General features: G+C 30.2%; 1 protein-coding gene across 3 annotated transcripts in view; it reads right to left on the bottom strand.

Annotated features, from left to right (window-relative positions):
- LOC143055705 (cholecystokinin receptor type A-like) overlaps positions 1-15,094 on the bottom strand; it is a 54,409-nt gene that overhangs the window by 19,127 nt on the left and 20,188 nt on the right. Inside the window, exon 1 of one of the 3 annotated variants that reach the window (XM_076228868.1) lies at positions 10,000-10,098. The exons of 1 other annotated variant lie outside the window; for it this stretch is intronic. The gene's annotated coding sequence lies outside the window, so the exon portion shown is untranslated. Of the gene's footprint in view, positions 1-1,705; positions 1,756-9,999; positions 10,099-15,094 lie in introns of those variants that run through there. One more of the 3 variants, XM_076228869.1, reaches the window with a different exon arrangement.

Raw genomic sequence — 15,094 nt, 5'->3', positions numbered from 1 at the left:
AATTGTGGAGATAAAATTATATATAACCGGTGCGATATACAATCACATATTTATAGAAGAAAAGAATTAGTGACACAATTTTTTTTTCACGTACATGAAAAATAGACGGAACAGAGCTAAAACTGCTGTCAATAATCTTAAAATTCCGCAATGCTTTTCAACTTTATACTTGCTTTGTTTCTTAATAATTTGATCTGAGTGTCAATGATGTAGAAGAAACGCGCGTCTGCCATATCAAATTATACATGTTACTTTTGATACATAATTATTAGAGTATTGCTGATTTGCGTCTGGCGTACACACTTTCAATTCTTGTGTCTATGTCTATGGTAAGTTTATTTTTACCTGCAACTTCATACTGAATCTTGCCAATCTAGCATAGTTTAAGCGCAATTCCTTGCTAGATGTCAATTATTCTTTCTTTTTGTATCGAATAACGCAGCTGCAGGTATTATTAATTTATTTTTTATTATCTATGACAAAGAATATTACAAATATTTGCATCATTTACTAGAAAATTTACCAGTACAATACAGAAACAAAAGAAACATTAAGACAACCTTGGAGTTTATTACAGAAATATGTTAGATAATTGTAACACAATAAATAAACACTGGACAATCACAACGTGCAATAGATTGTTGCTTTTAACAGAAAATGTCATAAATCTTCTACGTGTTTCTTTTCTATTAAACGCCTTGCTTACTGTCGTGGAAATCATATAGTGTTTTGTTTAAACGCTATTAACCTGTAGGTAATTGTAGGGTAAGAAAAGAATTTCCGACTGCAAATTCTTATACATCAGTATCAATGTAAAATATATAGACCGACACTGATAGCAACTCGATCGTAGCCTGTATTATTTCAAGGTAGCATATATCAATATCCTTGTTCTCAACAAGCTAAGTACACGTGTGGAGTTAACTGATACCATTATAGTTTCACTTGTTGTTGATAAGACTATACCTTTCTCTTGTTGTTATCGTCAGGGGTATCCATATCGGTAAGTTGTTCTTAAAATTATGACATTCGGAGATGCATTTAAGTTACAACATTATCATGAATGTTATCTTAAAAAAGATAATAGGAACACTTTTGGAAACAGATGAATCCTTTGGTAAAAATATAATCATATATATATATCATCGTTCCGATTTTGTACACCAGACGCGCGTTTCATCTACAAAAGATTTAGTATTGTCCGGAAACTAGAACATTCTAGTTATTTTCCCTTTTTGGGCTCTTATCCCTACACAGTTTGGCCAAGAACCCCCTAAATGAATACTAAGTATTTTTCATGTAACAAGAAACTACCTGTTTTGGTCCCTTATTTCTAAATATTTAGGACAATAATCCCTCAAATCAATCCAAATCTTACTTTTGTGGTACGGAACCCTGTGGTATAATTTCAAAGATATCCATTCACTAATAATAACTAGAAGGTCATTGCCCGACAATCTAATGTCTTTTGACGTCAAGGCCGACGACGGCGACAACAACGACGTCCGAAGTTTGAGTTAGATAAAAACCAATGTAGGATATACGTGTCTGAATTCTATATCGAAATTATGCTGTCACACTTCAATACTAGTATTTATAAATAAATATAATAATGTTGAATAACTTTGGAAGCAAATTTTTCAGATCTTTTAAAAGTACCTAATCTTAAGTATAATAAAAGAAAATTAAAAAAAAAGACACTCACCACACTAGTAATGATGACACCTGTTTAATATTAAAGCACCAGATCTGGAAAGATTTACCTAGCACGTGCTTATATAAACAAATGCAATGTCGGCAAACAATTACAATCAAGGATTACGTAATATTACAAGAAAGATAATATAATCGATCTTTATTATCTGTCATTGGATAATTACAGGAAAATGCAAGTATTCTATTTATTATGCATTTGATACTTTGTTCACGGATTGCAATGTAGTTATGCTTCATTACGGATGTAGAGGAAATTGTTATTTAATTGAAACAAATTACTATATAAGGGAGCTACCATTTGATTTTTATGGGGGGGGGGGGCTGTAATCTCTGTCCTGCCTTTTTATTTTTCACTCTGTTCGGTCCTGCCTTTTTGTTTTTTAGTTTATCCTGACTTTTATTTACCTAAATTGTCGTCCTGACTTTTTTTTTGCAAGTGTCTCATCCTGCCTTTTTTTTACTCAAAACTCCTGTCCTGCCTATTTTTTTCAAATTACATCCTAGCCCCCCTATAAAAATCAAATGGTAGCTCCCTAATTCATTTTATTTAGTATCACATTTACATCCAGTGACATCATATGTATTTAATTATGATAAATATATCAGGTTTCTTTAATTGCATTTTATTGCATCCAGTTTGATGTCTGTCATTCGCATATCAACGGGAATGTTAATTTCAAGGCACCATTATTATCACTTTAATTTATAAGATCTAACAAACAACAAGAATCCAACTAAAAATCGTAAAACATTCAATACTATGGCGAATAAAGAAAAAACTAACAACGACAAACAACCTTTGCAAATTTATACACAGAAAACTTTGTACCCCACTCAAATTAGAAGGCTAAAGCGCACAGGAAGTCAAAGCAGTTCTCAAACTAGAAGTACTTGTGGTGTTGTTCCTACAAGTACAAATCAGGAGATTGTCTCAATAACTGATGTCCATATCAAGGATTTCTTTTTTGTACGTAGTGTAATCACTACTTCCAACACAGTCTTCGATCTAAGCCCAAGAATTTGCATCAAAATGATGTTGAATAAAAAGTGAACTTATCTCCTGCACCACTTAGAAAACACCATATTTTCAAATTAAACTGTCACATCAATTATATTATGTTAGTTCACAGATACCACATGATTTCTCTCTCAATTTTCAGGTGACAATTGTTGCAAGAAGGGATAAAAATGAAATACACAATACCAACAAAGAATTGTATCTTTTTTTCTTCAATATATGTGATTTTGATTTTTTTACAATTTTTTTTCAGTAAATAGCAAGATTGAAATATTTTAAACCATGTACAAAAATAATTAGTTTTCAAATAAATCTTGAAAGTCAGGATAAACAACATCAAAGAATATTTCCATAATAAATATAAAACACAAAAAAATAAAAAAAAATAAAAAAAATAAAAAAAGGGTGGAGTTCAACCCCACATGTGCCTGTGCATTTTCCTAAAACTTTTAAAACCAATTTTGTGTTTAAAACACCTGTTTGTTAAGGAATTTTATCGGTCACCTTATCAGTATGAAATGACAGATTTATAGCCCTACTTAACCATTTTATAATTAAGAGAAGATATGAAATTTTCACTTTCTTGTGCATGGATCTAGGAATGGAGGATAATATATGGTAGCATCTTCATCTGTCCAGAATTATATAGTCCTTCTAATCTGAACATTAAAACTTCAAAACATTTATTTCTACTCTCTTCTTTATTTTACACCCGTGAAAAACAGAAATGAATGAAAAGAGGAAATAAAAAACTCAAACTTCAATCAAATGTATCTCTATTCGTGGCTTTCGAAATAAAGACCTTTATGTTGAGGTCACTGACCATATGTAACACAGACATTTCTTAATATTCAAAACATTATCAACATCAATAATTGAGAAGTAATTGCCAAAAACTAATACACAATAAATGTGTCTGTTGTACATAATACGCACATTTCTACATACTAATCAATAATTCATAAATCTACACGGTGACTTATTACTCCTAATTGCTACAAGCAGTTCATAAGTACTGGTATATTTCTAATACAAATATCAAACTTACTAAATGAAGTTATTAAGTACTAGTATACTTCGAATACAAATAACAAATTGACAGCTGAACGGGTTACTAATTCACTTTAATTATTTTTTTACAAATTATTCACTTATCAAAATGGAAAATGTACAATTTGATCACCTTCATTAATTGAGGGATATAAATTTTTAATGTCAATATCAAAATTCTAGTATTTTTTAAAACACACAAAATATTAATGGAGAATAAACGTTCCATTAAATGACTTTAAAAACCTTTTAGAAAACGGATGTAAATGTTCATTTATTTAGTGCATTATCATAAAAGAAGATATAATCAGGACATTTTATTGATTATAAAGTAAGTTGAACAGCATAAAACACGGAATTACAAAGCATCGGATATAGCTTGTAAAGTTACAGTATGATATTTCTTTTTCTATATTTTCTAAGTTTTATAGTTTGTTAACATTATTCATATTCTATTCTGAAGACTGATATTGATTCTTTGAAGGAACAAACTCAATAACATATTTCAAGCCTAAAACCTGTGTAAATAAGATGATTGTCAACACATAACTATTTAGACGGTCCAGTAAATTCCGAGTAAGGTTCACTTGCCATTTTACACCACGCGAATTACTATGTTTCCTTTAGAGTCGGGTAGTTTTAATAAAATTGCATTATAATTAATAAAAGCTAATCTTATAATGAACTTTAGCATAATATACCATGATTGGTTAATATACCTTCTATATGTGGTAAATCTGACATGAACAGTTCGTCGTTAGTTTTTTGGTGAATGAGTTGAAGAAATTGTCAGTACCATGACCAACACACAAACAAAAACGACTAAAAGTCAACCAAAAAAAAAAAAACAAAAATAAAAAAAAAAAACAAATATAAACATCCTACACTTAAAATCACAGATGAAGTCGGGTTCTGCCATTTATCGCATTTAATGGTCCATGGTATTGGCAATGATAGTTATCTTATGGTGAGCAATTATATTATGAACTGCATGATTAATTTTACAGACAGTTGTGGTATAATTAAATAATTGCTTAAAACCATACCGTTCACATATGGATTATATGTCGAAATATTATTGTGTTTTTTTTTACTTTTCAGGTTGAAAGTTCGTATACAGTAGAACCAAAATAACGTCATTGATAGCAACTATATCATTTTTGGTGTTTTAATATCAATGTAAGATATATTCAATATTCTTAGTGTAACCAAGCTGATCCCTCCCAAGATAGACGATTATATTGAAAGCAATCGTGTATTTGTTTCATCTGTTCCTGATAAGAACATAATTTATTGATATCATAATCTGCAAGCTATTCATATCTCATAGCCGTAAGCTATCATTGCATTAGTAGAGTCATTCAAAAGTTCTTTCGGTCGCATTGTCTTGATTTCTATCTTAAACAAATAAAGGCAAGTGAAACTCTTTGATTAACTGAGGGTTTTTCTAAGTAAATTCAGGTGATGAACTAGGTGTGCAGACAATAACAATCAAAACCAAGGAGTTAACAAAGACTAAAAAAACCAAAGGACATTTGCATCAACATTTACAAATAAGAAATAAGAAATAACACGAACTCCACTAAAACCGGAAGTGAAATTAGATCAGGTAAAATACTATAGACTGTTTTGACGTCAGATTGAGAGCTATTTAACGTATCGTACATTGTACATGATGTATGATGCATGTCTGTAAATATATAATCAAATTGCTTTCAAATGTTAAAAAAGTTCCAGATTGCAAAACTTTTTTTGCCTTTATTGTTTATGTCAGTTTTGCTGCTAGTTCCTTCATTGTCTGTTTAATACAGGGCTTGAACTGATGGATAAATTTGCAAATTGCTTTTTACAAAATAATGAAACTTTATAATTTCAAACCGTAACTTCATCAAACAAGTAAAGAGATGTGGTCTGATTGCTAATGAGACATTATCCCCAAAGTTCAAATGAAGTGGATGTAAGCAATTATAGACAAATACAGCCTTCAACAATGAGAAACCACCCATACCGAATGGTCGGTTGAAAAGACTACAAAATGAGAAATATGAATGAAAAGGAAACTAACGGTCTTTTCATAACAAAACAATCTACAAAAAAACAAATATATGACAGGCATGAACCAACGAAAACTACTGAACTACATTCTCCAGATTTGAGACAGTCATATAAAGAATGACGCGGGGTTACACATGTTTGTGAGTGCTCATCACTCCCATATCAAGGGACAATGGTGTAAAATTACAACAGACTGTTCAAATCAGTTGAAAAAGGCTTAACTAATCAGGTTGATACAAATAGAAATACATCCAACAAAAATTTCAATAGTGGACGAGGATGTATTTTATCCAGCACAGATGAACAAAATATTATTGGGGAACATAATTTTTAGCAACGCTACAACTCTGAAAGAACGAAAACAGACATATACAGGGCAGCACACAATTTATAATAACTTAAAATGTTCAAATGATTCACCAAATTCATCTTCTTACAATACAACTACTTTTGATAACAAAAGTATTTATAAAAAAATGTTTTGAAAAGTGTGTCTGATTTTTTACATATTTCCGTTAACATTAGAATGTGTTTCTTTTTTATTTTGATTCAACAACAAATTGCACTTTCTGCTGTTAACAATATACCTCACTAGTCCAGCATACCAGTGAAGAGTCCTTGTTTGTTAATACCAGAAATCCAGGAATGTTTTCTGGTAAGCATCATTATATTATAATCTAACAGCTAAGTTATAAAATTATCAGCAATGAAATAATAAACAAGTAAATATCAGTGAGACTTATTTGTTTACCTATATATATATATATATATATATATATATATAAAGAAAAAAAAATACTATATAATATATATATCATCTAGCAAAATGGCTTTTGAGTATTGTTTCCGGAAATTTTCCATATTTTCTCCGTTAACGTGTGCATTGTAAAATGTGTTTCTTAGTAATTTGACGAAAACGAGAAAACTGTTAAAAAACTGTAGAGAACAAGAAGAAAAGGACTTTTGCCTCTTATTTACCAGTTTTATATGTCATGTATATTATAAAAATACAGATAAAACAGAAAAAGAACTGTCTCCTAAAGATGCAAATAAACTCATTATACACATTAGGATATTATTTTTGTACGTTAGACGTGCGGTTCGTCTACAATAGACTCACCAGTGAAGCTCATATAAATCAGGTCAAAAAGTAAAAATTGCCCGATTATTGATTGTCCCTCTAGTCACTGAATAATGTTTGCTCAAAACTAATAAGTGCATCTAAGATAAAATAAAACTTACCCCAGTGATTACAAAATATATCTTTTTGATATAAAAAAAAACAAAACAAAACAAAACAAAAAACAAAGGATGTGCCATGGTAAACAGACGCTATGTCGACAAACAACAATTGAAATCAAGGATTACGTAATTTGAAGGCAATTCGATCATCATTATCAGTTACTATATAATCATATTAATTCATTTATAATGCAAATGACGTTATACTGCACAATGCGTTGTAAAACACTTACACACCCAATTGACATTGCTTTTCAAATAAATGGTAATATATCAGTTTTGATATCAACAACTTGCAGTACTCAAATTGAAAAATGAGATGTGCATTTCAATATTAATATCAATTGAGTTATTGTCATGACACCATCATCATCCCTTTAACTTTTAATATTTCAAAACATGACAGATAAAACTCATATTTACAATATGTCAAATTCTCAATCGTCTCCAAGTCGAACAATGACAATAAAACTCCAAACGTGGCATGTAAATATCGTTTTAGTCAGCTTTATTCAATAGATTTCCTTGGATTTCAGTCTCGAACACACCACACTTTATGTACCAGATCAGAATAACATTTATTTATGCCTTACCATCAGTTATGTCACATGGTTTGTATATTAAATGTAGATTTATGTGAAAACTACTACTGCTTCTAGATTCTGAGTTTTCTAAAACTGCAGGTACACATAGCTCTAACCGTATTTGACGGAACCAGGTTTAATCCACCATTTTCTACATTTGAAAATGCCCGTACCAAGTCAGGAATATGACAGTTCTTGTCCATTCGTTTTTGATGCGTTTTGTTATTTGATTTTGCCATGTGATTATGGACTTTCCAAATTGATTTTCCTCTAAGTTCAGTATTTTTGTGATCTTACTTTTTAAGGATTCTTTTTATGGCTATTCAACTTCATACATATATTTAAAATCCTAAATGCTGATGATATTATTCTATATGTATTTCTAAAAGTAAAATAAACGGACAGACACCAAGGGCAAACAACCACTTTTGGTCCTAGAAAAACAGTCAATACCGTGTCCAACAAAAGAAAAAGATTACAAGACAATAAGAAATTCACAAAACACTTCATAAAAAACATAGTAAACATTAGCACCTCCATCAAAAAAGAGCGCGGATGAACTTCACAAGGTTGAACGTACGGGTACTAATTTATACTCCACTTACTTGACAATGATAGTAATTTAAGGGTAAGGTATTCGTTTTTTAGCTGCATGTTTCAATTACAAACTGTTGTGAAACATAACCAGTCGACTAAATAAATTAGATATTGCTTTAGAGCTAATCGCCGATATATCATACTAATGTTATATTTCTTTTGAAACGTGTTGCAGGGTTTTGTAAAATGAAAATGATTACTGTTTGAAATTCGTATATAGATGAACATATATAAAAGCACTTCATGACACAGTTATAGCGTGTCAGCTACGTTTATTCAGAATTTCAATCCTCTTAGTAGAAACAAGTTAAGCGCACATTGCAAAAAAAGGCGTTTATTGATAAACTACTTTTTTTATTCATTTCCATTATAGCATAATTTATTGATATTGTAATCCTCAGGTTACCCATATCTGAAGTCGTCATTTGGTATTGCATTAGTAAATATATCTTCCTATATCTATATTCAAAGTTCTCTCTCGAGAGATTTTCTTGATTTATATCTTGAACAAACAAAGGTACATATCCTTCTAGTTTCTTTCGTCCCTCTTTAAAAAAATTATAAAAGAACAAAAAGAAAATTACTATTGGTTCTTATTGTTCAATTTAATATGTCATAACTACAACAAAAATGCAGATAAAACTGAAAATCATCTTTCCCTAGATGCAAAAAAAAAAAACATTCATAGATACTAGAATTAAACTGTTGTATGTCAGACACGCGGTTCGTCTACAAAAGACTCACCAGTGAAGCTCAAGTATAAAAAAGTAAAAAAGCCCAAATAAAGTACGAAGCCGAAGAGCATTGAGGATCCAAAATTCAAAAATACATTTTTAATGTTGCAAAAAAACTAATCTATAATATATACACCTCGCCATAAGTTAAGCAACACCTAATTATTTTTCAGAATCTTTTTTACTGGTCTTATAACTAATCGAAATATCGATACAATAAACTGAATTTGGTTTTGAAAGATACCATACATAATGTTAATTGAAAAGTGCAAATTTCGGACGGTTTTCATATTCAAATGTTCGACTATTTCATGTTGGCAAATGGTTGTAAAATGGCGAAAAAAATGCAAGATAAAGTTTCAACTTATACTGAAGTCTTTGACAAATTTGCTCTACACTATACACACAATTCTATTCAAAACTCAAGGTTGACAATTTGTGAATACATTAAAGTACTATTGTTGTCAGTAGCGAGTGCACCCTTCACGCTTCCGAAAAAGTTCATCCACACGTCGTCTCATGCTTTGAACTAATTGTCGTACTGTCCTAGCAGGAATTCTTTGCCATTCTTCAATTAAGGCTGCTCGTTATTCTTGTAAATTACGACAAGGTGGAACCCTGTTGTTAATTTTTCTACCAATATCATCCCAGACATGCTCAATAGGGTTCATATCTGGTGACATGACTGGCCAAGGAATAGTATCAATTGTCTCCTGACTCGACAAGAGATTAACAAAATATATAGAAACAAAGCAGTATCAAATTTATTTTTAAAAAAGAAGCAAAAACATTAAGGCGTTGCTTAACTTTTGGCGAGGTGTTTACATACCAACCTATATCTCATAAATATAAATCTTAACATCAAAATGATTTTAGGTGTTTGACCGAAATATGTTTGAAAAAAAATATCGCTTAATTTTTGGCCGATTATCGCTTGTCTCTTAAGTTTTTAAACACTTTTAGCTCAAAAATAATAAGCGCATTTAAATGAATTATAACTTACCTTACTGGTTATTAAACATATCTTTCTTATTAACCACCTTATCCAACAAGAAGTACAAAGGATTTGCTGAGGTAAACAGACTCAATGTCGACACACAATAATTGAATTCAAAAATTACGTAATTTCTATTCAAATGATACATTCGAGCATTATTATCTATTATTGTATAATCATTTGATGAAGTGTTTTATTTGTAATGCAATTGACCTTGTTATACTTTATACCGCGTTATAGATCTGAAGAAAATGTTCTATAATTGAAACTAATAATTGCACAATGTGTTTTAAAACACTTACAACCCAATTGACATCTCTTTTCAAATAATCGGCAATATGTCAGTGTTAGTATCAACAACTTGCGGTACTCAAATTAAAAAAAATGAGATTTACATTTCAATAATACTCTCACTACTGTGTTCAAAGGGTTATAGTTTCATAAGTAATCTTTGTTTTAAAATACAATCAAACTTTATTTTTTAAATGAATATAATTGAATGGATATCAACCAAACGATTTGTACTGATTAAACAAATTTAATCACAATGCGGAAATTATGCGATGAAATCAACTATCATAAGACTGAAGATCCTTTGAGGGGATTTTGCTGCTAATGAAACTTAACTCTTGTAAAAAGATCCCAAAACATTAGGTTTCTACATGAGAAAATTGATAAAATACAGAACTGAAAATTGTTTTTCCCAAATTTTAATGAAATGCAAGCAAATGGCCTCCACATTTTGCATAAAGGTAAAACTGTGATGGTAGCCTTTGCTTTCATTTCATACACACTTACTAAGGCATACATTTTGGTTCTCATATTAACAGATTTTCGGAACAAATGTATGATTGTTATTCCCAGTTTGAATCTAATATTTTAACAAGTTTTAGCTTTCTTAAAAGCTGTGGACTGCTTCACTCTATCCTAATTTAATATAATATGTGTGCATGTGGTATTTTCAGATAGTTAATTGATATAAAATGGACTTACTTTAAGAGTGTGCGTTATGAGTGTGCCTCTCTGGAGGTGTGCCTAGATTAGGAGAAGTTATAAAATACAGATAATGCTTTTTTGAAAACGTTGTATAGGAACATTGTTTAGCAAAGCAAATCGTGCATATTGCAGATTGACAAAGCAAATAAACGTGTATTGATAATTGATATTTCAATATTGAATTTCAGTGTGCAATATATAACGAACATGAATTAATGACAGTTGATCGGAGCTGATATACACATAGTTAATTTTTTTCGGCTTTTAATGACTTATCCTGAACGAGAAAAAGTCTATAATTTTTATCTCATTCAAACCAATGGCTGTTGCTGATTCTCAGCCGCATCATAAATTTACCAATCAGTCAGTGATCAGTAATTATTTCATGATGGCAGCGTGTATGTCTACTGAAACTAATAGCTCCGCATCGTGATGCGAAGCAAAAACAAATTTTTAAAATAAAAGTCGGTGTCTCCACATGAAAAAAACAGGTGAACTTCACCAGGTTAAACGGAAAGATGCTTATTTTATACTCCACTTATTGGACAATATTTTAAGGTAAAGAATTCCTCTATGATCTGCATGTTTCAATTAATAGATGGTTTGAAAAAAATAGCTCGTCGGCTTGATAGAAGAAATATTAAGACATTATCGTTTATATATACCACGATTCTTATACTACCAACTCCTTTTTAAAACAATAGTATTTATCAAAAAACTAAATGTTTGGAAAATAAGCTAAGTGTGCCTAACTTCACGTAAAACTTATTTTCTCCAATTATTTGACAATGATAACCATTTTGGTTAAACATTTCCTTTATGAACTGTATGCTTCAATTTACGCGTTGTCTTGAAAAGAAGCCAGTCGACAAGATAAAATAAATATTAGTAAGACCTTATATTTATCGTCTATATACCATTCTAAAATAAAATTTCCTGTTGAAAATTCGTATATAGTTCACACAAAATGACAGGACGTCCTTAAAACAGCTATATCATCTCAACTGTGTTAAATTCAAAGTAAGAGATGTTCAATCTTCTTAGTAGAAACAAGTTAGCAACACACAACATAGACGATTTCATTGATAAACTACTTGTTTCATCAATTTCTGATAACAGCATTATTTATTGTTCTTGTAATCTTCAGGCTATCCATATCTTGTCTCATAATTTGTTATTGCATTAGTAAATCCAAGTTCTCTTAGCAACATTTTCTTGATTTATGTCTTAAACAAATTAAGGTACATAGACAGCTTCGGTTAACAAGAGATGGTAAATTCAGGTCAGATGATGACCTCGTTGGAAATCTTGTCGTTTGTTTATATGTCAGATTGAGAACCCTTTTATATATTGTACAATGTGTACAATGTACGGTATCAAGATTGTAATGTAATTGCATTCTAAGTCCATTAAATTAAAGTGCTTAATTTTTCGAAATGTTTATTGCAATATGATTTAGATGTTGCTGAGGTTTCTATCTGTTTAATCCTGGACTAAAATGACTTGAACTGAATATCAATTCAACCACAAGTTCATTCAAAAGAATAGTTGACATTTTGTTATGATTTTTAACTTATAGATTGGCTGGCCTTTAATGCCATTTTTTTAGCTCTGTTGTGCTTTTTCATTGTTGTATTTTTTTTAAATGGCAATGCAACAGCACAAAATCAGAAAAGACACAAAGTGTATCACAATTTAATAATTTTGATACATTGACAAAGTACTTCTACATAAAATCAATTATACTATAAAAAAAACCTTCCAAGAATACTTATTTCATTAATTTTAAAAGAACATATTGGCAAAATAAACTAGTTGTGATTTAAAAAAAAATTTAGAATGAACCTACTATGTACGTAAAACATCCTTTCCCTATCCATCTGAAATAGAACTCAAAACTTGTTATGTACGGGGAAGATAACACAAATTTGATTTCTTTTTATCTTGCAGCCTGACATGTTTTTCCAACATAACAAGTGCCAGTAGAACTAAAGCGTTTTTGACTTACATGCAGTGCAATGTGGCAAGTTTCATATACATATTGGTATGCCATAAAAGCTTATAATTCTTTTAATTACTTGTGACATATAGCTAATCGTGAAATATAGATAATATTTAAGATATGAAAAATCGAAATATGAAAATAAAAGGTGATTATACTGGAATATAGTTTTGTAAATAATTGCTCACGAATATTTGTCCGAATATTTCCTGTCCATTCAGTTATTGAGAACTGTTAGCCCAAGGAAAGTAAGTGAGTTTAAATGAAAGGAAACTTACCATACTGAGAACAAAAAAAATCAATTATCATACCACTTTATCCTACAATAAGTTCAAAGCATGTGTAATGGTTCACAGATGCAATGTCATACAATAATTGAATTAAAAGATTACGTAACTACAAATCAAATGATACATTCGATCCTCATTATCAGTTATTTATTATATAATCACATGCAAACGCATGTGTTCTTTTATTTCAGCATTGCTATTTTCACAAAATTTATAAATTTGTTTTAGATCTGAAGAAATTGTTGTATAATTGAAACTAATAATTGCAATATGTATTTTAAAACACTTGCACCCTAGTGACATTCATATTTGTCAAAAGATATTAATATTTTGCGACACTCAATAAACATTCGAGATGTACAATTAAAATCGATCGTATTAATAACTTGTCAATATGTCACATACATTGACATATGTAGTACTATTTTTTTTCATATCTTATTGATATCACATGTAATAAATGCTTTCACTAAGTTTTACTTATGGTTAGACAGTTTACTTCGCTCGATTTTTTGTTTATAAATAAACCACGGTATATGTACCAGTTTGGAATCATATTTAGTCTAACTTTATTATTTACTTGGTTATTTTCCGTTTAGGGCCATCTGATATTAATACTTTCTGATTGATTTTAGAACTGCAAAACTGACAACTGACTATAAGTAGAACTGGGCTTTTTATTTCATATCAAGTAAAATTTTGATATAGGATGCTATCAGATAAAACTGACGCATCTGTATACCTCGCCTCCTTAAGTAATGGATATTATGCTTTAAGAACTGTACCTTCGTCTCCGTCGTGAAGTTTTGGTCACATTAACTAAAAATTTAAGACATATGTTCACTATTATAAGAACTTTATAAAACAATGTTTGCTGGCATAATGATTATCAGAAGTTAAAGTTTACACTATTAGGTCTTTATTATGTGCACTTAAAGCATTTGTTAAATGCACATTTTATTCTTTGAGTACTATATTTAGAGTACTCCTTGTATACACAACACGTTAAAGTCATATGAAACCAGTGAGTGGCGAAAAATAATGTTTATCCAATTCTTGAACCAATGCATGTATATATCATAAACTTAGAAGTCTGCGCATGATTTTGTCATTTTTTACGCAAATATATCGTATAACCGTCAATTTTTTTTCTCTCTGTCTGTTATGATTTAACAAATATGGCTGCTCATTAAATGTCGTGTTTTAAAGTCGAAGTTTACCGATTGTCACCTTATAGTAAATAAATAACAAAAATCATGGGTATTGAGCACGTGTTTAACATGTACAATCATATAATTGTTTATTTTAATCACAGATCCATGCGTATTGCGATCGCCGGATTTTTACGAGTAGGGTTACGCTCAGGTCACTATGCATACGGAAAATATGTCGGCGAATTGCTTCCTGGAAGCACGCAATTAAAAACAAATAAACTTCTTCTAAATGTGGACAAATTAAAGAAATTTCCTTAGAAAAAAGTATATGTACATAAGTTGTATAATGAAAACTATCCATTTAGTTATAGAAAACATATGCATGATTTTTTTTTAATTTGAGGTTTCTTATGACTTTAAGGAAAGTAATAAACGACAAATAAAAGTAATGGTTTCAAAATCCCAGGTCATTAGAATGAAATAAGCTAATTATGATGTGTTGCCCTTACATAACACATGATATATATACATTGCTATAGACTGCTTTCACACTGCAAAATAACATTGCACATAAACTAAACATTTATATATTTGAATTCTGGGCTTATTTTCTTTTCTTAATACTTTAAGAGTCTGCTTTATTACTGAATCGGAGTGTA

This window comes from Mytilus galloprovincialis, chromosome 12, assembly GCF_965363235.1.
Source record: "Mytilus galloprovincialis chromosome 12, xbMytGall1.hap1.1, whole genome shotgun sequence".
In the NCBI taxonomy this organism is placed as follows: Eukaryota; Metazoa; Mollusca; class Bivalvia; order Mytilida; family Mytilidae; genus Mytilus; species Mytilus galloprovincialis.
Note: the sequence above shows the minus strand (reverse complement) of the source record. Positions and strands in the feature narration are given on the sequence as shown.